Source organism: Phyllobates terribilis, unplaced genomic scaffold (assembly GCF_046119375.1).
Source record: "Phyllobates terribilis strain yellow unplaced genomic scaffold, ASM4611937v1 Scaffold_27__1_contigs__length_16484149, whole genome shotgun sequence".
Lineage (NCBI taxonomy): Eukaryota > Metazoa > Chordata > Amphibia > Anura > Dendrobatidae > Phyllobates > Phyllobates terribilis.
The window spans coordinates 6484273-6503895 of record NW_027362787.1 but is presented as its reverse complement, the minus strand read 5'-3'; the positions used below and the strand labels follow the sequence as shown (position 1 = coordinate 6503895).

At 45.5% G+C, this 19623-nt stretch overlaps 14 non-coding genes across 14 annotated transcripts; all 14 read right to left on the bottom strand.

The window, feature by feature from the left end:
• Positions 1-1047: 1047 nt before the first annotated feature.
• On the bottom strand, positions 1048-1238 carry LOC141176535 (U2 spliceosomal RNA). Its single transcript, XR_012253213.1, has one exon. It is a non-coding gene; the product is annotated as a U2 spliceosomal RNA (small nuclear RNA).
• Positions 1239-2353: 1115 nt separating this feature from the next.
• Positions 2354-2544, bottom strand: LOC141176534 (U2 spliceosomal RNA). Its single transcript, XR_012253212.1, has one exon. It is a non-coding gene; the product is annotated as a U2 spliceosomal RNA (small nuclear RNA).
• A 1115-nt stretch (positions 2545-3659) lies between these two features.
• LOC141176533 (U2 spliceosomal RNA) lies at positions 3660-3850 on the bottom strand. The gene has a single exon (XR_012253211.1). It is a non-coding gene; the product is annotated as a U2 spliceosomal RNA (small nuclear RNA).
• A 1115-nt stretch (positions 3851-4965) lies between these two features.
• LOC141176532 (U2 spliceosomal RNA) lies at positions 4966-5156 on the bottom strand. Its single transcript, XR_012253210.1, has one exon. It is a non-coding gene; the product is annotated as a U2 spliceosomal RNA (small nuclear RNA).
• Positions 5157-6271: 1115 nt separating this feature from the next.
• Positions 6272-6462, bottom strand: LOC141176530 (U2 spliceosomal RNA). The gene has a single exon (XR_012253209.1). It is a non-coding gene; the product is annotated as a U2 spliceosomal RNA (small nuclear RNA).
• A 1115-nt stretch (positions 6463-7577) lies between these two features.
• On the bottom strand, positions 7578-7768 carry LOC141176529 (U2 spliceosomal RNA). Its single transcript, XR_012253208.1, has one exon. It is a non-coding gene; the product is annotated as a U2 spliceosomal RNA (small nuclear RNA).
• Positions 7769-8887: 1119 nt separating this feature from the next.
• LOC141176527 (U2 spliceosomal RNA) lies at positions 8888-9078 on the bottom strand. The gene has a single exon (XR_012253206.1). It is a non-coding gene; the product is annotated as a U2 spliceosomal RNA (small nuclear RNA).
• A 1115-nt stretch (positions 9079-10193) lies between these two features.
• On the bottom strand, positions 10194-10378 carry LOC141177799 (U2 spliceosomal RNA). The gene has a single exon (XR_012254348.1). It is a non-coding gene; the product is annotated as a U2 spliceosomal RNA (small nuclear RNA).
• Positions 10379-12372: 1994 nt separating this feature from the next.
• On the bottom strand, positions 12373-12563 carry LOC141176526 (U2 spliceosomal RNA). The gene has a single exon (XR_012253205.1). It is a non-coding gene; the product is annotated as a U2 spliceosomal RNA (small nuclear RNA).
• Positions 12564-13678: 1115 nt separating this feature from the next.
• LOC141176525 (U2 spliceosomal RNA) lies at positions 13679-13869 on the bottom strand. The gene has a single exon (XR_012253204.1). It is a non-coding gene; the product is annotated as a U2 spliceosomal RNA (small nuclear RNA).
• Positions 13870-14984: 1115 nt separating this feature from the next.
• LOC141177580 (U2 spliceosomal RNA) lies at positions 14985-15175 on the bottom strand. The gene has a single exon (XR_012254162.1). It is a non-coding gene; the product is annotated as a U2 spliceosomal RNA (small nuclear RNA).
• A 1115-nt stretch (positions 15176-16290) lies between these two features.
• Positions 16291-16481, bottom strand: LOC141176524 (U2 spliceosomal RNA). The gene has a single exon (XR_012253203.1). It is a non-coding gene; the product is annotated as a U2 spliceosomal RNA (small nuclear RNA).
• Positions 16482-17596: 1115 nt separating this feature from the next.
• On the bottom strand, positions 17597-17787 carry LOC141177315 (U2 spliceosomal RNA). Its single transcript, XR_012253920.1, has one exon. It is a non-coding gene; the product is annotated as a U2 spliceosomal RNA (small nuclear RNA).
• Positions 17788-18902: 1115 nt separating this feature from the next.
• On the bottom strand, positions 18903-19093 carry LOC141176523 (U2 spliceosomal RNA). Its single transcript, XR_012253202.1, has one exon. It is a non-coding gene; the product is annotated as a U2 spliceosomal RNA (small nuclear RNA).
• Positions 19094-19623: the final 530 nt, after the last annotated feature.

Here is a 19623-nt window from a genome sequence, read left to right as displayed (position 1 = left end):
CCTGGACTCCCGTTAAGAAGACATGTTGTCAAAGTCTAGATCCCTTACATGCCTGCACTTTTCGGCTTGCTGCTGCTGCAATCCACGCGTTTTAGATCTGCATAACTCCACCTCTTTAAACACAGCACCTTCACCCCCTGCTGTTCCCACCCGCCTCAACACCGTTGGAAGGGAGGAGAACCAATTAAGGCGGGGGGTGGGGTGGAACGAGCAGCTGTCTACCCTTAGCAGGAGGGCTCCTGATTACATACCTCTCCTGCTGCTTCTGCTGCTGGCTGTCCAGCAGCAGACTGAAGGTGGCTGCTGCTGTGCACAGGTATATAAAGGCTCAGAGCCTATTATGACACGCGCAGCCAGCGTTCCATTGCCACATTCCATCTACTGCAGGCAGGATACCTGGCTGGCTGAATGTCGCTGAGAAGCTCACAGAGACCGCCATAAGCAACAGTTTAACAGAATGCCACAGACTAATCAACCAAACTTTTTGGGTTGGGTTCTCTTTTATAGTCTGCAGGCTTTAAATGAAAGAAGTCAGTGTTCCAGCAGAAGGAGACAACGTTTCAGAAAAGGCATTGTAGCAAACCAAAAAAGAAATTTTAAGCGCAGCAGAGTAACCAGCGCACATACCTGTTAGCTCAGGTGAGTTTAAAAGGCTGCTGTTGATAACAAGGGCATTTGCTAAATAGATGGTGTGTGTGCAACAATATACTGAAAGGTCAATTATATTGTGCAGCTTATCTCACCACCTGTAGTTATTTAGGTGAAAGCTCCAAAATGCTTGCCTAATATGTCTGTTTATCCAAAAGGAAGTAAAAAGGGAGAGCTAGAAAGATAGCATTGCATCACATTACATGGCAATGCAATGCACAGTTGCTGAAGTTGAACCAAAATGAGCTTGTAATCTGGCTTCTGCAACTTTGAACATGAAAAATCCAATGAGGAGAAGAAAAGCAAAGCCAAAGAGTCCATCCCAAAATCCGACAAACAAGCAAAATGAACAAAAAACATTGAATTCAATTCTTTCTGATTTTAGAAACTGCATTAAAGAAGGGGTGCACCGGTCCTGGAGATACTGCAATACCAGGTCAATGCGTGGAGTGGACAGAGCAAGCTCTTTTTCCATCTCCCTGTTCTAAAAATCCATTTAATATATGGTCCCCAGATAGGGGACGTATCAGATATTAAACTGATAAGAACAGATACTACACTTGATCTTAGCCAAAAGGCCGAGAAGCGATAACCAGAATTGGTTTCAAACTACGGAGCCACCCAAGGATCCTGAAAAGTCCATTTGTGGAGATGAGCTCCTGGACTCCCGTTAAGAAGACATGTTGTCAACCTCTAGATCCCTTACATGCCTGCACTTTTCGGCTTGCTGCTGCTGCAATCCACGCGTTTTAGATCTGCATAACTCCACCTCTTTAAACACAGCACCTTCACCCCCTGCTGTTCCCACCCGCCTCAACACCGTTGGAAGGGAGGAGAACCAATTAAGGCGGGGGGTGGGGTGGAACGAGCAGCTGTCTACCCTTAGCAGGAGGGCTCCTGATTACATACCTCTCCTGCTGCTGCTGCTGCTGGCTGTCCAGCAGCAGACTGAAGGTGGCTGCTGCTGTGCACAGGTATATAAAGGCTCAGAGCCTATTATGACACGCGCAGCCAGCGTTCCATTGCCACATTCCATCTACTGCAGGCAGGATACCTGGCTGGCTGAATGTCGCTGAGAAGCTCACAGAGACCGCCATAAGCAACAGTTTAACAGAATGCCACAGACTAATCAACCAAACTTTTTGGGTTGGGTTCTCTTTTATAGTCTGCAGGCATTAAATGAAAGAAGTCAGTGTTCCAGCAGAAGGAGACAACGTTTCAGAAAAGGCATTGTAGCAAACCAAAAAAGAAATTTTAAGCGCAGCAGAGTAACCAGCGCACATACCTGTTAGCTCAGGTGAGTTTAAAAGGCTGCTGTTGATAACAAGGGCATTTGCTAAATAGATGGTGTGTGTGCAACAATATACTGAAAGGTCAATTATATTGTGCAGCTTATCTCACCACCTGTAGTTATTTAGGTGAAAGCTCCAAAATGCTTGCCTAACATGTCTGTTTATCCAAAAGGAAGTAAAAAGGGAGAGCTAGAAAGATAGCATTGCATCACATTACATGGCAATGCAATGCACAGTTGCTGAAGTTGAACCAAAATGAGCTTGTAATCTGGCTTCTGCAACTTTGAACATGAAAAATCCAATGAGGAGAAGAAAAGCAAAGCCAAAGAGTCAATCCCAAAATCCGACAAACAAGCAAAATGAACAAAAAACATTGAATTCAATTCTTTCTGATTTTAGAAACTGCATTAAAGAAGGGGTGCACCGGTCCTGGAGATACTGCAATACCAGGTCAATGCGTGGAGTGGACAGAGCAAGCTCTTTTTCCATCTCCCTGTTCTAAAAATCCATTTAATATATGGTCCCCAGATAGGGGACGTATCAGATATTAAACTGATAAGAACAGATACTACACTTGATCTTAGCCAAAAGGCCGAGAAGCGATAACCAGAATTGGTTTCAAACTACGGAGCCACCCAAGGATCCTGAAAAGTCCATTTGTGGAGATGAGCTCCTGGACTCCCGTTAAGAAGACATGTTGTCAACCTCTAGATCCCTTACATGCCTGCACTTTTCGGCTTGCTGCTGCTGCAATCCACGCGTTTTAGATCTGCATAACTCCACCTCTTTAAACACAGCACCTTCACCCCCTGCTGTTCCCACCCGCCTCAACACCGTTGGAAGGGAGGAGAACCAATTAAGGCGGGGGGTGGGGTGGAACGAGCAGCTGTCTACCCTTAGCAGGAGGGCTCCTGATTACATACCTCTCCTGCTGCTGCTGCTGCTGGCTGTCCAGCAGCAGACTGAAGGTGGCTGCTGCTGTGCACAGGTATATAAAGGCTCAGAGCCTATTATGACACGCGCAGCCAGCGTTCCATTGCCACATTCCATCTACTGCAGGCAGGATACCTGGCTGGCTGAATGTCGCTGAGAAGCTCACAGAGACCGCCATAAGCAACAGTTTAACAGAATGCCACAGACTAATCAACCAAACTTTTTGGGTTGGGTTCTCTTTTATAGTCTGCAGGCATTAAATGAAAGAAGTCAGTGTTCCAGCAGAAGGAGACAACGTTTCAGAAAAGGCATTGTAGCAAACCAAAAAAGAAATTTTAAGCGCAGCAGAGTAACCAGCGCACATACCTGTTAGCTCAGGTGAGTTTAAAAGGCTGCTGTTGATAACAAGGGCATTTGCTAAATAGATGGTGTGTGTGCAACAATATACTGAAAGGTCAATTATATTGTGCAGCTTATCTCACCACCTGTAGTTATTTAGGTGAAAGCTCCAAAATGCTTGCCTAATATGTCTGTTTATCCAAAAGGAAGTAAAAAGGGAGAGCTAGAAAGATAGCATTGCATCACATTACATGGCAATGCAATGCACAGTTGCTGAAGTTGAACCAAAATGAGCTTGTAATCTGGCTTCTGCAACTTTGAACATGAAAAATCCAATGAGGAGAAGAAAAGCAAAGCCAAAGAGTCCATCCCAAAATCCGACAAACAAGCAAAATGAACAAAAAACATTGAATTCAATTCTTTCTGATTTTAGAAACTGCATTAAAGAAGGGGTGCACCGGTCCTGGAGATACTGCAATACCAGGTCAATGCGTGGAGTGGACAGAGCAAGCTCTTTTTCCATCTCCCTGTTCTAAAAATCCATTTAATATATGGTCCCCAGATAGGGGACGTATCAGATATTAAACTGATAAGAACAGATACTACACTTGATCTTAGCCAAAAGGCCGAGAAGCGATAACCAGAATTGGTTTCAAACTACGGAGCCACCCAAGGATCCTGAAAAGTCCATTTGTGGAGATGAGCTCCTGGACTCCCGTTAAGAAGACATGTTGTCAACCTCTAGATCCCTTACATGCCTGCACTTTTCGGCTTGCTGCTGCTGCAATCCACGCGTTTTAGATCTGCATAACTCCACCTCTTTAAACACAGCACCTTCACACCCTGCTGTTCCCACCCGCCTCAACACCGTTGGAAGGGAGGAGAACCAATTAAGGCGGGGGGTGGGGTGGAACGAGCAGCTGTCTACCCTTAGCAGGAGGGCTCCTGATTACATACCTCTCCTGCTGCTGCTGCTGCTGGCTGTCCAGCAGCAGACTGAAGGTGGCTGCTGCTGTGCACAGGTATATAAAGGCTCAGAGCCTATTATGACACGCGCAGCCAGCGTTCCATTGCCACATTCCATCTACTGCAGGCAGGATACCTGGCTGGCTGAATGTCGCTGAGAAGCTCACAGAGACCGCCATAAGCAACAGTTTAACAGAATGCCACAGACTAATCAACCAAACTTTTTGGGTTGGGTTCTCTTTTATAGTCTGCAGGCATTAAATGAAAGAAGTCAGTGTTCCAGCAGAAGGAGACAACGTTTCAGAAAAGGCATTGTAGCAAACCAAAAAAGAAATTTTAAGCGCAGCAGAGTAACCAGCGCACATACCTGTTAGCTCAGGTGAGTTTAAAAGGCTGCTGTTGATAACAAGGGCATTTGCTAAATAGATGGTGTGTGTGCAACAATATACTGAAAGGTCAATTATATTGTGCAGCTTATCTCACCACCTGTAGTTATTTAGGTGAAAGCTCCAAAATGCTTGCCTAATATGTCTGTTTATCCAAAAGGAAGTAAAAAGGGAGAGCTAGAAAGATAGCATTGCATCACATTACATGGCAATGCAATGCACAGTTGCTGAAGTTGAACCAAAATGAGCTTGTAATCTGGCTTCTGCAACTTTGAACATGAAAAATCCAATGAGGAGAAGAAAAGCAAAGCCAAAGAGTCCATCCCAAAATCCGACAAACAAGCAAAATGAACAAAAAACATTGAATTCAATTCTTTCTGATTTTAGAAACTGCATTAAAGAAGGGGTGCACCGGTCCTGGAGATACTGCAATACCAGGTCAATGCGTGGAGTGGACAGAGCAAGCTCTTTTTCCATCTCCCTGTTCTAAAAATCCATTTAATATATGGTCCCCAGATAGGGGACGTATCAGATATTAAACTGATAAGAACAGATACTACACTTGATCTTAGCCAAAAGGCCGAGAAGCGATAACCAGAATTGGTTTCAAACTACGGAGCCACCCAAGGATCCTGAAAAGTCCATTTGTGGAGATGAGCTCCTGGACTCCCGTTAAGAAGACATGTTGTCAACCTCTAGATCCCTTACATGCCTGCACTTTTTGGCTTGCTGCTGCTGCAATCCACGCGTTTTAGATCTGCATTACTCCACCTCTTTAAACACAGCACCTTCACCCCCTGCTGTTCCCACCCGCCTCAACACCGTTGGAAGGGAGGAGAACCAATTAAGGCGGGGGGTGGGGTGGAACGAGCAGCTGTCTACCCTTAGCAGGAGGGCTCCTGATTACATACCTCTCCTGCTGCTGCTGCTGCTGGCTGTCCAGCAGCAGACTGAAGGTGGCTGTTGCTGTGCACAGGTATATAAAGGCTCAGAGCCTATTATGACACGCGCAGACAGCGTTCCATTGCCACATTCCATCTACTGCAGGCAGGATACCTGGCTGGCTGAATGTCGCTGAGAAGCTCACAGAGACCGCCATAAGCAACAGTTTAACAGAATGCCACAGACTAATCAACCAAACTTTTTGGGTTGGGTTCTCTTTTATAGTCTGCAGGCATTAAATGAAAGAAGTCAGTGTTCCAGCAGAAGGAGACAACGTTTCAGAAAAGGCATTGTAGCAAACCAAAAAAGAAATTTTAAGCGCAGCAGAGTAACCAGCGCACATACCTGTTAGCTCAGGTGAGTTTAAAAGGCTGCTGTTGATAACAAGGGCATTTGCTAAATAGATGGTGTGTGTGCAACAATATACTGAAAGGTCAATTATATTGTGCAGCTTATCTCACCACCTGTAGTTATTTAGGTGAAAGCTCCAAAATGCTTGCCTAACATGTCTGTTTATCCAAAAGGAAGTAAAAAGGGAGAGCTAGAAAGATAGCATTGCATCACATTACATGGCAATGCAATGCACAGTTGCTGAAGTTGAACCAAAATGAGCTTGTAATCTGGCTTCTGCAACTTTGAACATGAAAAATCCAATGAGGAGAAGAAAAGCAAAGCCAAAGAGTCCATCCCAAAATCCGACAAACAAGCAAAATGAACAAAAAACATTGAATTCAATTCTTTCTGATTTTAGAAACTGCATTAAAGAAGGGGTGCACCGGTCCTGGAGATACTGCAATACCAGGTCAATGCGTGGAGTGGACAGAGCAAGCTCTTTTTCCATCTCCCTGTTCTAAAAATCCATTTAATATATGGTCCCCAGATAGGGGACGTATCAGATATTAAACTGATAAGAACAGATACTACACTTGATCTTAGCCAAAAGGCCGAGAAGCGATAACCAGAATTGGTTTCAAACTACGGAGCCACCCAAGGATCCTGAAAAGTCCATTTGTGGAGATGAGCTCCTGGACTCCCGTTAAGAAGACATGTTGTCAACCTCTAGATCCCTTACATGCCTGCACTTTTCGGCTTGCTGCTGCTGCAATCCACGCGTTTTAGATCTGCATAACTCCACCTCTTTAAACACAGCACCTTCACCCCCTGCTGTTCCCACCCGCCTCAACACCGTTGGAAGGGAGGAGAACCAATTAAGGCGGGGGGTGGGGTGGAACGAGCAGCTGTCTACCCTTAGCAGGAGGGCTCCTGATTACATACCTCTCCTGCTGCTGCTGCTGCTGGCTGTCCAGCAGCAGACTGAAGGTGGCTGTTGCTGTGCACAGGTATATAAAGGCTCAGAGCCTATTATGACATGCGCAGCCAGCGTTCCATTGCCACATTCCATCTACTGCAGGCAGGATACCTGGCTGGCTGAATGTCGCTGAGAAGCTCACAGAGACCGCCATAAGCAACAGTTTAACAGAATGCCACAGACTAATCAACCAAACTTTTTGGGTTGGGTTCTCTTTTATAGTCTGCAGGCATTAAATGAAAGAAGTCAGTGTTCCAGCAGAAGGAGACAACGTTTCAGAAAAGGCATTGTAGCAAACCAAAAAAGAAATTTTAAGCGCAGCAGAGTAACCAGCGCACATACCTGTTAGCTCAGGTGAGTTTAAAAGGCTGCTGTTGATAACAAGGGCATTTGATAAATAGATGGTGTGTGTGCAACAATATACTGAAAGGTCAATTATATTGTGCAGCTTATCTCACCACCTGTAGTTATTTAGGTGAAAGCTCCAAAATGCTTGCCTAACATGTCTGTTTATCCAAAAGGAAGTAAAAAGGGAGAGCTAGAAAGATAGCATTGCATCACATTACATGGCAATGCAATGCACAGTTGCTGAAGTTGAACCAAAATGAGCTTGTAATCTGGCTTCTGCAACTTTGAACATGAAAAATCCAATGAGGAGAAGAAAAGCAAAGCCAAAGAGTCCATCCCAAAATCCGACAAACAAGCAAAATGAACAAAAAACATTGAATTCAATTCTTTCTGATTTTAGAAACTGCATTAAAGAAGGGGTGCACCGGTCCTGGAGATACTGCAATACCAGGTCAATGCGTGGAGTGGACAGAGCAAGCTCTTTTTCCATCTCCCTGTTCTAAAAATCCATTTAATATATGGTCCCCAGATAGGGGACGTATCAGATATTAAACTGATAAGAACAGATACTACACTTGATCTTAGCCAAAAGGCCGAGAAGCGATAACCAGAATTGGTTTCAAACTACGGAGCCACCCAAGGATCCTGAAAAGTCCATTTGTGGAGATGAGCTCCTGGACTCCCGTTAAGAAGACATGTTGTCAACCTCTAGATCCCTTACATGCCTGCACTTTTCGGCTTGCTGCTGCTGCAATCCACGCATTTTAGATCTGCATAACTCCACCTCTTTAAACACAGCACCTTCACCCCCTGCTGTTCCCACCCGCCTCAACACCGTTGGAAGGGAGGAGAACCAATTAAGGCGGGGGGTGGGGTGGAACGAGCAGCTGTCTATCTACCCTTAGCAGGAGGGCTCCTGATTACATACCTCTCCTGCTGCTGCTGCTGCTGGCTGTCCAGCAGCAGACTGAAGGTGGCTGCTGCTGTGCACAGGTATATAAAGGCTCAGAGCCTATTATGACACGCGCAGCCAGCGTTCCATTGCCACATTCCATCTACTGCAGGCAGGATACCTGGCTGGCTGAATGTCGCTGAGAAGCTCACAGAGACCGCCATAAGCAACAGTTTAACAGAATGCCACAGACTAATCAACCAAACTTTTTGGGTTGGGTTCTCTTTTATAGTCTGCAGGCATTAAATGAAAGAAGTCAGTGTTCCAGCAGAAGGAGACAACGTTTCAGAAAAGGCATTGTAGCAAACCAAAAAAGAAATTTTAAGCGCAGCAGAGTAACCAGCGCACATACCTGTTAGCTCAGGTGAGTTTAAAAGGCTGCTGTTGATAACAAGGGCATTTGCTAAATAGATGGTGTGTGTGCAACAATATACTGAAAGGTCAATTATATTGTGCAGCTTATCTCACCACCTGTAGTTATTTAGGTGAAAGCTCCAAAATGCTTGCCTAATATGTCTGTTTATCCAAAAGGAAGTAAAAAGGGAGAGCTAGAAAGATAGCATTGCATCACATTACATGGCAATGCAATGCACAGTTGCTGAAGTTGAACCAAAATGAGCTTGTAATCTGGCTTCTGCAACTTTGAACATGAAAAATCCAATGAGGAGAAGAAAAGCAAAGCCAAAGAGTCCATCCCAAAATCCGACAAACAAGCAAAATGAACAAAAAACATTGAATTCAATTCTTTCTGATTTTAGAAACTGCATTAAAGAAGGGGTGCACCGGTCCTGGAGATACTGCAATACCAGGTCAATGCGTGGAGTGGACAGAGCAAGCTCTTTTTCCATCTCCCTGTTCTAAAAATCCATTTAATATATGGTCCCCAGATAGGGGACGTATCAGATATTAAACTGATAAGAACAGATACTACACTTGATCTTAGCCAAAAGGCCGAGAAGCGATAACCAGAATTGGTTTCAAACTACGGAGCCACCCAAGGATCCTGAAAAGTCCATTTGTGGAGATGAGCTCCTGGACTCCCGTTAAGAAGACATGTTGTCAACCTCTAGATCCCTTACATGCCTGCACTTTTCGGCTTGCTGCTGCTGCAATCCACGCGTTTTAGATCTGCATAACTCCACCTCTTTAAACACAGCACCTTCACCCCCTGCTGTTCCCACCCGCCTCAACACCGTTGGAAGGGAGGAGAACCAATTAAGGCGGGGGGTGGGGTGGAACGAGCAGCTGTCTACCCTTAGCAGGAGGGCTCCTGATTACATACCTCTCCTGCTGCTGCTGCTGCTGGCTGTCCAGCAGCAGACTGAAGGTGGCTGCTGCTGTGCACAGGTATATAAAGGCTCAGAGCCTATTATGACACGCGCAGCCAGCGTTCCATTGCCACATTCCATCTACTGCAGGCAGGATACCTGGCTGGCTGAATGTCGCTGAGAAGCTCACAGAGACCGCCATAAGCAACAGTTTAACAGAATGCCACAGACTAATCAACCAAACTTTTTGGGTTGGGTTCTCTTTTATAGTCTGCAGGCATTAAATGAAAGAAGTCAGTGTTCCAGCAGAAGGAGACAACGTTTCAGAAAAGGCATTGTAGCAAACCAAAAAAGAAATTTTAAGCGCAGCAGAGTAACCAGCGCACATACCTGTTAGCTCAGGTGAGTTTAAAAGGCTGCTGTTGATAACAAGGGCATTTGCTAAATAGATGGTGTGTGTGCAACAATATACTGAAAGGTCAATTATATTGTGCAGCTTATCTCACCACCTGTAGTTATTTAGGTGAAAGCTCCAAAATGCTTGCCTAATATGTCTGTTTATCCAAAAGGAAGTAAAAAGGGAGAGCTAGAAAGATAGCATTGCATCACATTACATGGCAATGCAATGCACAGTTGCTGAAGTTGAACCAAAATGAGCTTGTAATCTGGCTTCTGCAACTTTGAACATGAAAAATCCAATGAGGAGAAGAAAAGCAAAGCCAAAGAGTCCATCCCAAAATCCGACAAACAAGCAAAATGAACAAAAAACATTGAATTCAATTCTTTCTGATTTTAGAAACTGCATTAAAGAAGGGGTGCACCGGTCCTGGAGATACTGCAATACCAGGTCAATGCGTGGAGTGGACAGAGCAAGCTCTTTTTCCATCTCCCTGTTCTAAAAATCCATTTAATATATGGTCCCCAGATAGGGGACGTATCAGATATTAAACTGATAAGAACAGATTTTTTTTTTTTTATCGAAAGCCCGAATTCGTGTACAAAACCCGAGTGCGCTTAAAAAAGTGACAAGTGCCACAAAAAAAGTGCACTAGGATGCTGGTCTTCTTGAAACCCTCTCCAAAAGGAGAAGGGTCCCCCAAACCATTCCCCGTCCCTCCGAGCCAAAAGGCCACAGCGAGGAACAGGGACAAAAAGCCACCTCCAGCCGAAGCCAGAGGCGACCCAATCTTACCCCCAGCACCTGCCCGAGTTCTCACCCGAGCAAGGCACTGGGAGCCAAAGACTGTGCTCCCCTCCCGGAAGAGGGGAGCCAACAAAGCTCTCCTCCCAAAAGAGGAGAGCCAGGGGGGGTTCAGGGGGGAGCGGAACCTGATGGCCACACACTCCCCCCCTAGACCTGCCAAGAGAGGAACCCGTAAGGGAACCGCATCCCGACAAAGTCCTAGTAGGACGTGACACACGTGAATAAGTGGACACACAGTGACAAAGAAATTAAATAAATAGTGAAGGTTTCACAGTATAATACTGCCCGGACCTTCGACCGGGAATTGAAAAATTCCCCATCCTAAGGCCAGAAGGCCCGGAATAAGGGTGTGTGCGAAGAAAGAAAATTTGAAGTGCTTGTGCAAATGTGCCATAAACTCAAGTGGGGTTCCCAATCCCAGTGAGTTAAGGCACCCCAGGGTCACCACTCCTGGGGCACTTCACACTTCGGGCTTTCGATCTTCCCCGGCCCAATGGCGTCGATCCTGGGGGGCCATGCTTTCCACCAGATGACTATATTAGCCACCTGGCATACTAACAAGCGCCTAAACCCCAGTGTGCATAATGTATCAATCTACTAGGGCGGCCAACATCCAAAACCGCCTTTTCGAAAGATACTACACCTGATCTTAGCCAAAAGGCCGAGAAGCGATAACCAGAATTGGTTTCAAACTACGGAGCCACCCAAGGATCCTGAAAAGTCCATTTGTGGAGATGAGCTCCTGGACTCCCGTTAAGAAGACATGTTGTCAACCTCTAGATCCCTTACATGCCTGCACTTTTCGGCTTGCTGCTGCTGCAATCCACGCGTTTTAGATCTGCATAACTCCACCTCTTTAAACACAGCACCTTCAGCCCCTGCTGTTCCCACCCGCCTCAACACCGTTGGAAGGGAGGAGAACCAATTAAGGCGGGGGGTGGGGTGGAACGAGCAGCTGTCTACCCTTAGCAGGAGGGCTCCTGATTACATACCTCTCCTGCTGCTGCTGCTGGCTGTCCAGCAGCAGACTGAAGGTGGCTGTTGCTGTGCACAGGTATATAAAGGCTCAGAGCCTATTATGACACGCGCAGCCAGCGTTCCATTGCCACATTCCATCTACTGCAGGCAGGATACCTGGCTGGCTGAATGTCGCTGAGAAGCTCACAGAGACCGCCATAAGCAACAGTTTAACAGAATGCCACAGACTAATCAACCAAACTTTTTGGGTTGGGTTCTCTTTTATAGTCTGCAGGCATTAAATGAAAGAAGTCAGTGTTCCAGCAGAAGGAGACAACGTTTCAGAAAAGGCATTGTAGCAAACCAAAAAAGAAATTTTAAGCGCAGCAGAGTAACCAGCGCACATACCTGTTAGCTCAGGTGAGTTTAAAAGGCTGCTGTTGATAACAAGGGCATTTGCTAAATAGATGGTGTGTGTGCAACAATATACTGAAAGGTCAATTATATTGTGCAGCTTATCTCACCACCTGTAGTTATTTAGGTGAAAGCTCCAAAATGCTTGCCTAATATGTCTGTTTATCCAAAAGGAAGTAAAAAGGGAGAGCTAGAAAGATAGCATTGCATCACATTACATGGCAATGCAATGCACAGTTGCTGAAGTTGAACCAAAATGAGCTTGTAATCTGGCTTCTGCAACTTTGAACATGAAAAATCCAATGAGGAGAAGAAAAGCAAAGCCAAAGAGTCCATCCCAAAATCCGACAAACAAGCAAAATGAACAAAAAACATTGAATTCAATTCTTTCTGATTTTAGAAACTGCATTAAAGAAGGGGTGCACCGGTCCTGGAGATACTGCAATACCAGGTCAATGCGTGGAGTGGACAGAGCAAGCTCTTTTTCCATCTCCCTGTTCTAAAAATCCATTTAATATATGGTCCCCAGATAGGGGACGTATCAGATATTAAACTGATAAGAACAGATACTACACTTGATCTTAGCCAAAAGGCCGAGAAGCGATAACCAGAATTGGTTTCAAACTACGGAGCCACCCAAGGATCCTGAAAAGTCCATTTGTGGAGATGAGCTCCTGGACTCCCGTTAAGAAGACATGTTGTCAACCTCTAGATCCCTTACATGCCTGCACTTTTCGGCTTGCTGCTGCTGCAATCCACGCGTTTTAGATCTGCATAACTCCACCTCTTTAAACACAGCACCTTCACCCCCTGCTGTTCCCACCCGCCTCAACACCGTTGGAAGGGAGGAGAACCAATTAAGGCGGGGGGTGGGGTGGAACGAGCAGCTGTCTACCCTTAGCAGGAGGGCTCCTGATTACATACCTCTCCTGCTGCTGCTGCTGCTGGCTGTCCAGCAGCAGACTGAAGGTGGCTGCTGCTGTGCACAGGTATATAAAGGCTCAGAGCCTATTATGACACGCGCAGCCAGCGTTCCATTGCCACATTCCATCTACTGCAGGCAGGATACCTGGCTGGCTGAATGTCGCTGAGAAGCTCACAGAGACCGCCATAAGCAACAGTTTAACAGAATGCCACAGACTAATCAACCAAACTTTTTGGGTTGGGTTCTCTTTTATAGTCTGCAGGCATTAAATGAAAGAAGTCAGTGTTCCAGCAGAAGGAGACAACGTTTCAGAAAAGGCATTGTAGCAAACCAAAAAAGAAATTTTAAGCGCAGCAGAGTAACCAGCGCACATACCTGTTAGCTCAGGTGAGTTTAAAAGGCTGCTGTTGATAACAAGGGCATTTGCTAAATAGATGGTGTGTGTGCAACAATATACTGAAAGGTCAATTATATTGTGCAGCTTATCTCACCACCTGTAGTTATTTAGGTGAAAGCTCCAAAATGCTTGCCTAATATGTCTGTTTATCCAAAAGGAAGTAAAAAGGGAGAGCTAGAAAGATAGCATTGCATCACATTACATGGCAATGCAATGCACAGTTGCTGAAGTTGAACCAAAATGAGCTTGTAATCTGGCTTCTGCAACTTTGAACATGAAAAATCCAATGAGGAGAAGAAAAGCAAAGCCAAAGAGTCCATCCCAAAATCCGACAAACAAGCAAAATGAACAAAAAACATTGAATTCAATTCTTTCTGATTTTAGAAACTGCATTAAAGAAGGGGTGCACCGGTCCTGGAGATACTGCAATACCAGGTCAATGCGTGGAGTGGACAGAGCAAGCTCTTTTTCCATCTCCCTGTTCTAAAAATCCATTTAATATATGGTCCCCAGATAGGGGACGTATCAGATATTAAACTGATAAGAACAGATACTACACTTGATCTTAGCCAAAAGGCCGAGAAGCGATAACCAGAATTGGTTTCAAACTACGGAGCCACCCAAGGATCCTGAAAAGTCCATTTGTGGAGATGAGCTCCTGGACTCCCGTTAAGAAGACATGTTGTCAACCTCTAGATCCCTTACATGCCTGCACTTTTCGGCTTGCTGCTGCTGCAATCCACGCGTTTTAGATCTGCATAACTCCACCTCTTTAAACACAGCACCTTCACCCCCTGCTGTTCCCACCCGCCTCAACACCGTTGGAAGGGAGGAGAACCAATTAAGGCGGGGGGTGGGGTGGAACGAGCAGCTGTCTACCCTTAGCAGGAGGGCTCCTGATTACATACCTCTCCTGCTGCTGCTGCTGCTGGCTGTCCAGCAGCAGACTGAAGGTGGCTGCTGCTGTGCACAGGTATATAAAGGCTCAGAGCCTATTATGACACGCGCAGCCAGCGTTCCATTGCCACATTCCATCTACTGCAGGCAGGATACCTGGCTGGCTGAATGTCGCTGAGAAGCTCACAGAGACCGCCATAAGCAACAGTTTAACAGAATGCCACAGACTAATCAACCAAACTTTTTGGGTTGGGTTCTCTTTTATAGTCTGCAGGCATTAAATGAAAGAAGTCAGTGTCCCAGCAGAAGGAGACAACGTTTCAGAAAAGGCATTGTAGCAAACCAAAAAAGAAATTTTAAGCGCAGCAGAGTAACCAGCGCACATACCTGTTAGCTCAGGTGAGTTTAAAAGGCTGCTGTTGATAACAAGGGCATTTGCTAAATAGATGGTGTGTGTGCAACAATATACTGAAAGGTCAATTATATTGTGCAGCTTATCTCACCACCTGTAGTTATTTAGGTGAAAGCTCCAAAATGCTTGCCTAATATGTCTGTTTATCCAAAAGGAAGTAAAAAGGGAGAGCTAGAAAGATAGCATTGCATCACATTACATGGCAATGCAATGCACAGTTGCTGAAGTTGAACCAAAATGAGCTTGTAATCTGGCTTCTGCAACTTTGAACATGAAAAATCCAATGAGGAGAAGAAAAGCAAAGCCAAAGAGTCCATCCCAAAATCCGACAAACAAGCAAAATGAACAAAAAACATTGAATTCAATTCTTTCTGATTTTAGAAACTGCATTAAAGAAGGGGTGCACCGGTCCTGGAGATACTGCAATACCAGGTCAATGCGTGGAGTGGACAGAGCAAGCTCTTTTCCCATCTCCCTGTTCTAAAAATCCATTTAATATATGGTCCCTAGATAGGGGACGTATCAGATATTAAACTGATAAGAACAGATACTACACTTGATCTTAGCCAAAAGGCCGAGAAGCAATAACCAGAATTGGTTTCAAACTACGGAGCCACCCAAGGATCCTGAAAAGTCCATTTGTGGAGATGAGCTCCTGGACTCCCGTTAAGAAGACATGTTGTCAACCTCTAGATCCCTTACATGCCTGCACTTTTCGGCTTGCTGCTGCTGCAATCCACGCGTTTTAGATCTGCATAACTCCACCTCTTTAAACACAGCACCTTCACCCCCTGCTGTTCCCACCCGCCTCAACACCGTTGGAAGGGAGGAGAACCAATTAAGGCGGGGGGTGGGGTGGAACGAGCAGCTGTCTACCCTTAGCAGGAGGGCTCCTGATTACATACCTCTCCTGCTGCTGCTGCTGCTGGCTGTCCAGCAGCAGACTGAAGGTGGCTGCTGCTGTGCACAGGTATATAAAGGCTCAGAGCCTATTATGACACGCGCAGCCAGCGTTCCATTGCCACATTCCATCTACTGCAGGCAGGATACCTGGCTGGCTGAATGTCGCTGAGAAGCTCACAGAGACCGCCATAAGCAACAGTTTAACAGAATGCCACAGACTAATCAACCAAACTTTTTGGGTTGGGTTCTCTTTTATAGTCTGCAGGCATTAAATGAAAGAAGTCAGTGTTCCAGCAGAAGGAGACAACGTTTCAGAAAAGGCATTGTAGCAAACCAAAAAAGAAATTTTAAGCGCAGCAGAGTAACCAGCGCACATACCTGTTAGCTCAGGTGAGTTTAAAAGGCTGCTGTTGATAACAAGGGCATTTGCTAAATAGATGGTGTGTGTGCAACAATATACTGAAAGGTCAATTATATTGTGCAGCTTATCTCACCACCTGTAGTTATTTAGGTGAAAGCTCCAAAATGCTTGCCTAATATGTCTGTTTATCCAAAAGGAAGTAAAAAGGGAGAGCTAGAAAGATAGCATTGCATCACATTACATGGCAATGCAATGCACAGTTGCTGAAGTTGAACCAAAATGAGCTTGTAATCTGGCTTCTGCAACTTTGAACATGAAAAATCCAATGAGGAGAAGAAAAGCAAAGCCAAAGAGTCCATCCCAAAATCCGACAAACAAGCAAAATGAACAAAAAACATTGAATTCAATTCTTTCTGATTTTAGAAACTGCATTAAAGAAGGGGTGCACCGGTCCTGGAGATACTGCAATACCAGGTCAATGCGTGGAGTGGACAGAGCAAGCTCTTTTTCCATCTCCCTGTTCTAAAAATCCATTTAATATATGGTCCCCAGATAGGGGACGTATCAGATATTAAACTGATAAGAACAGATACTACACTTGATCTTAGCCAAAAGGCCGAGAAGCGATAACCAGAATTGGTTTCAAACTACGGAGCCACCCAAGGATCCTGAAAAGTCCATTTGTGGAGATGAGCTCCTGGACTCCCGTTAAGAAGACATGTTGTCAACCTCTAGATCCCTTACATGCCTGCACTTTTCGGCTTGCTGCTGCTGCAATCCACGCGTTTTAGATCTGCATAACTCCACCTCTTTAAACACAGCACCTTCACCCCCTGCTGTTCCCACCCGCCTCAACACCGTTGGAAGGGAGGAGAACCAATTAAGGCGGGGGGTGGGGTGGAACGAGCAGCTGTCTACCCTTAGCAGGAGGGCTCCTGATTACATACCTCTCCTGCTGCTGCTGCTGCTGGCTGTCCAGCAGCAGACTGAAGGTGGCTGCTGCTGTGCACAGGTATATAAAGGCTCAGAGCCTATTATGACACGCGCAGCCAGCGTTCCATTGCCACATTCCATCTACTGCAGGCAGGATACCTGGCTGGCTGAATGTCGCTGAGAAGCTCACAGAGACCGCCATAAGCAACAGTTTAACAGAATGCCACAGACTAATCAACCAAACTTTTTGGGTTGGGTTCTCTTTTATAGTCTGCAGGCATTAAATGAAAGAAGTCAGTGTCCCAGCAGAAGGAGACAACGTTTCAGAAAAGGCATTGTAGCAAACCAAAAAAGAAATTTTAAGCGCAGCAGAGTAACCAGCGCACATACCTGTTAGCTCAGGTGAGTTTAAAAGGCTGCTGTTGATAACAAGGGCATTTGCTAAATAGATGGTGTGTGTGCAACAATATACTGAAAGGTCAATTATATTGTGCAGCTTATCTCACCACCTGTAGTTATTTAGGTGAAAGCTCCAAAATGCTTGCCTAATATGTCTGTTTATCCAAAAGGAAGTAAAAAGGGAGAGCTAGAAAGATAGCATTGCATCACATTACATGGCAATGCAATGCACAGTTGCTGAAGTTGAACCAAAATGAGCTTGTAATCTGGCTTCTGCAACTTTGAACATGAAAAATCCAATGAGGAGAAGAAAAGCAAAGCCAAAGAGTCCATCCCAAAATCCGACAAACAAGCAAAATGAACAAAAAACATTGAATTCAATTCTTTCTGATTTTAGAAACTGCATTAAAGAAGGGGTGCACCGGTCCTGGAGATACTGCAATACCAGGTCAATGCGTGGAGTGGACAGAGCAAGCTCTTTTTCCATCTCCCTGTTCTAAAAATCCATTTAATATTTGGTCCCCAGATAGGGGACGTATCAGATATTAAACTGATAAGAACAGATACTACACTTGATCTTAGCCAAAAGGCCGAGAAGCGATAACCAGAATTGGTTTCAAACTACGGAGCCACCCAAGGATCCTGAAAAGTCCATTTGTGGAGATGAGCTCCTGGACTCCCGTTAAGAAGACATGTTGTCAACCTCTAGATCCCTTACATGCCTGCACTTTTCGGCTTGCTGCTGCTGCAATCCACGCGTTTTAGATCTGCATAACTCCACCTCTTTAAACACAGCACCTTCACCCCCTGCTGTTCCCACCCGCCTCAACACCGTTGGAAGGGAGGAGAACCAATTAAGGCGGGGGGTGGGGTGGAACGAGCAGCTGTCTACCCTTAGCAGGAGGGCTCCTGATTACATACCTCTCCTGCTGCTGCTGCTGCTGGCTGTCCAGCAGCAGACTGAAGGTGGCTGCTGCTGTGCAGAGGTATATAAAGGCTCAGAGCCTATTATGACACGCGCAGCCAGCGTTCCATTGCCACATTCCATCTACTGCAGGCAGGATACCTGGCTGGCTGAATGTCGCTGAGAAGCTCACAGAGACCGCCATAAGCAACAGTTTAACAGAATGCCACAGACTAATCAACCAAACTTTTTGGGTTGGGTTCTCTTTTATAGTCTGCAGGCATTAAATGAAAGAAGTCAGTGTTCCAGCAGAAGGAGACAACGTTTCAGAAAAGGCATTGTAGCAAACCAAAAAAGAAATTTTAAGCGCAGCAGAGTAACCAGCGCACATACCTGTTAGCTCAGGTGAGTTTAAAAGGCTGCTGTTGATAACAAGGGCATTTGCTAAATAGATGGTGTGTGTGCAACAATATACTGAAAGGTCAATTATATTGTGCAGCTTATCTCACCACCTGTAGTTATTTAGGTGAAAGCTCCAAAATGCTTGCCTAATATGTCTGTTTATCCAAAAGGAAGTAAAAAGGGAGAGCTAGAAAGATAGCATTGCATCACATTACATGGCAATGCAATGCACAGTTGCTGAAGTTGAACCAAAATGAGCTTGTAATCTGGCTTCTGCAACTTTGAACATGAAAAATCCAATGAGGAGAAGAAAAGCAAAGCCAAAGAGTCGATCCCAAAATCCGACAAACAAGCAAAATGAACAAAAAACATTGAATTCAATTCTTTCTGATTTTAGAAACTGCATTAAAGAAGGGGTGCACCGGTCCTGGAGATACTGCAATACCAGGTCAATGCGTGGAGTGGACAGAGCAAGCTCTTTTTCCATCTCCCTGTTCTAAAAATCCATTTAATATATGGTCCCCAGATAGGGGACGTATCAGATATTAAACTGATAAGAACAGATACTACACTTGATCTTAGCCAAAAGGCCGAGAAGCGATAACCAGAATTGGTTTCAAACTACGGAGCCACCCAAGGATCCTGAAAAGTCCATTTGTGGAGATGAGCTCCTGGACTCCTGTTAAGAAGACATGTTGTCAACCTCTAGATCCCTTACATGCCTGCACTTTTCGGCTTGCTGCTGCTGCAATCCACGCGTTTTAGATCTGCATAACTCCACCTCTTTAAACACAGCACCTTCACCCCCTGCTGTTCCCACCCGCCTCAACACCGTTGGAAGGGAGGAGAACCAATTAAGGCGGGGGGTGGGGTGGAACGAGCAGCTGTCTACCCTTAGCAGGAGGGCTCCTGATTACATACCTCTCCTGCTGCTGCTGCTGCTGGCTGTCCAGCAGCAGACTGAAGGTGGCTGCTGCTGTGCACAGGTATATAAAGGCTCAGAGCCTATTATGACACGCGCAGCCAGCGTTCCATTGCCACATTCCATCTACTGCAGGCAGGATACCTGGCTGGCTGAATGTCGCTGAGAAGCTCACAGAGACCGCCATAAGCAACAGTTTAACAGAATGCC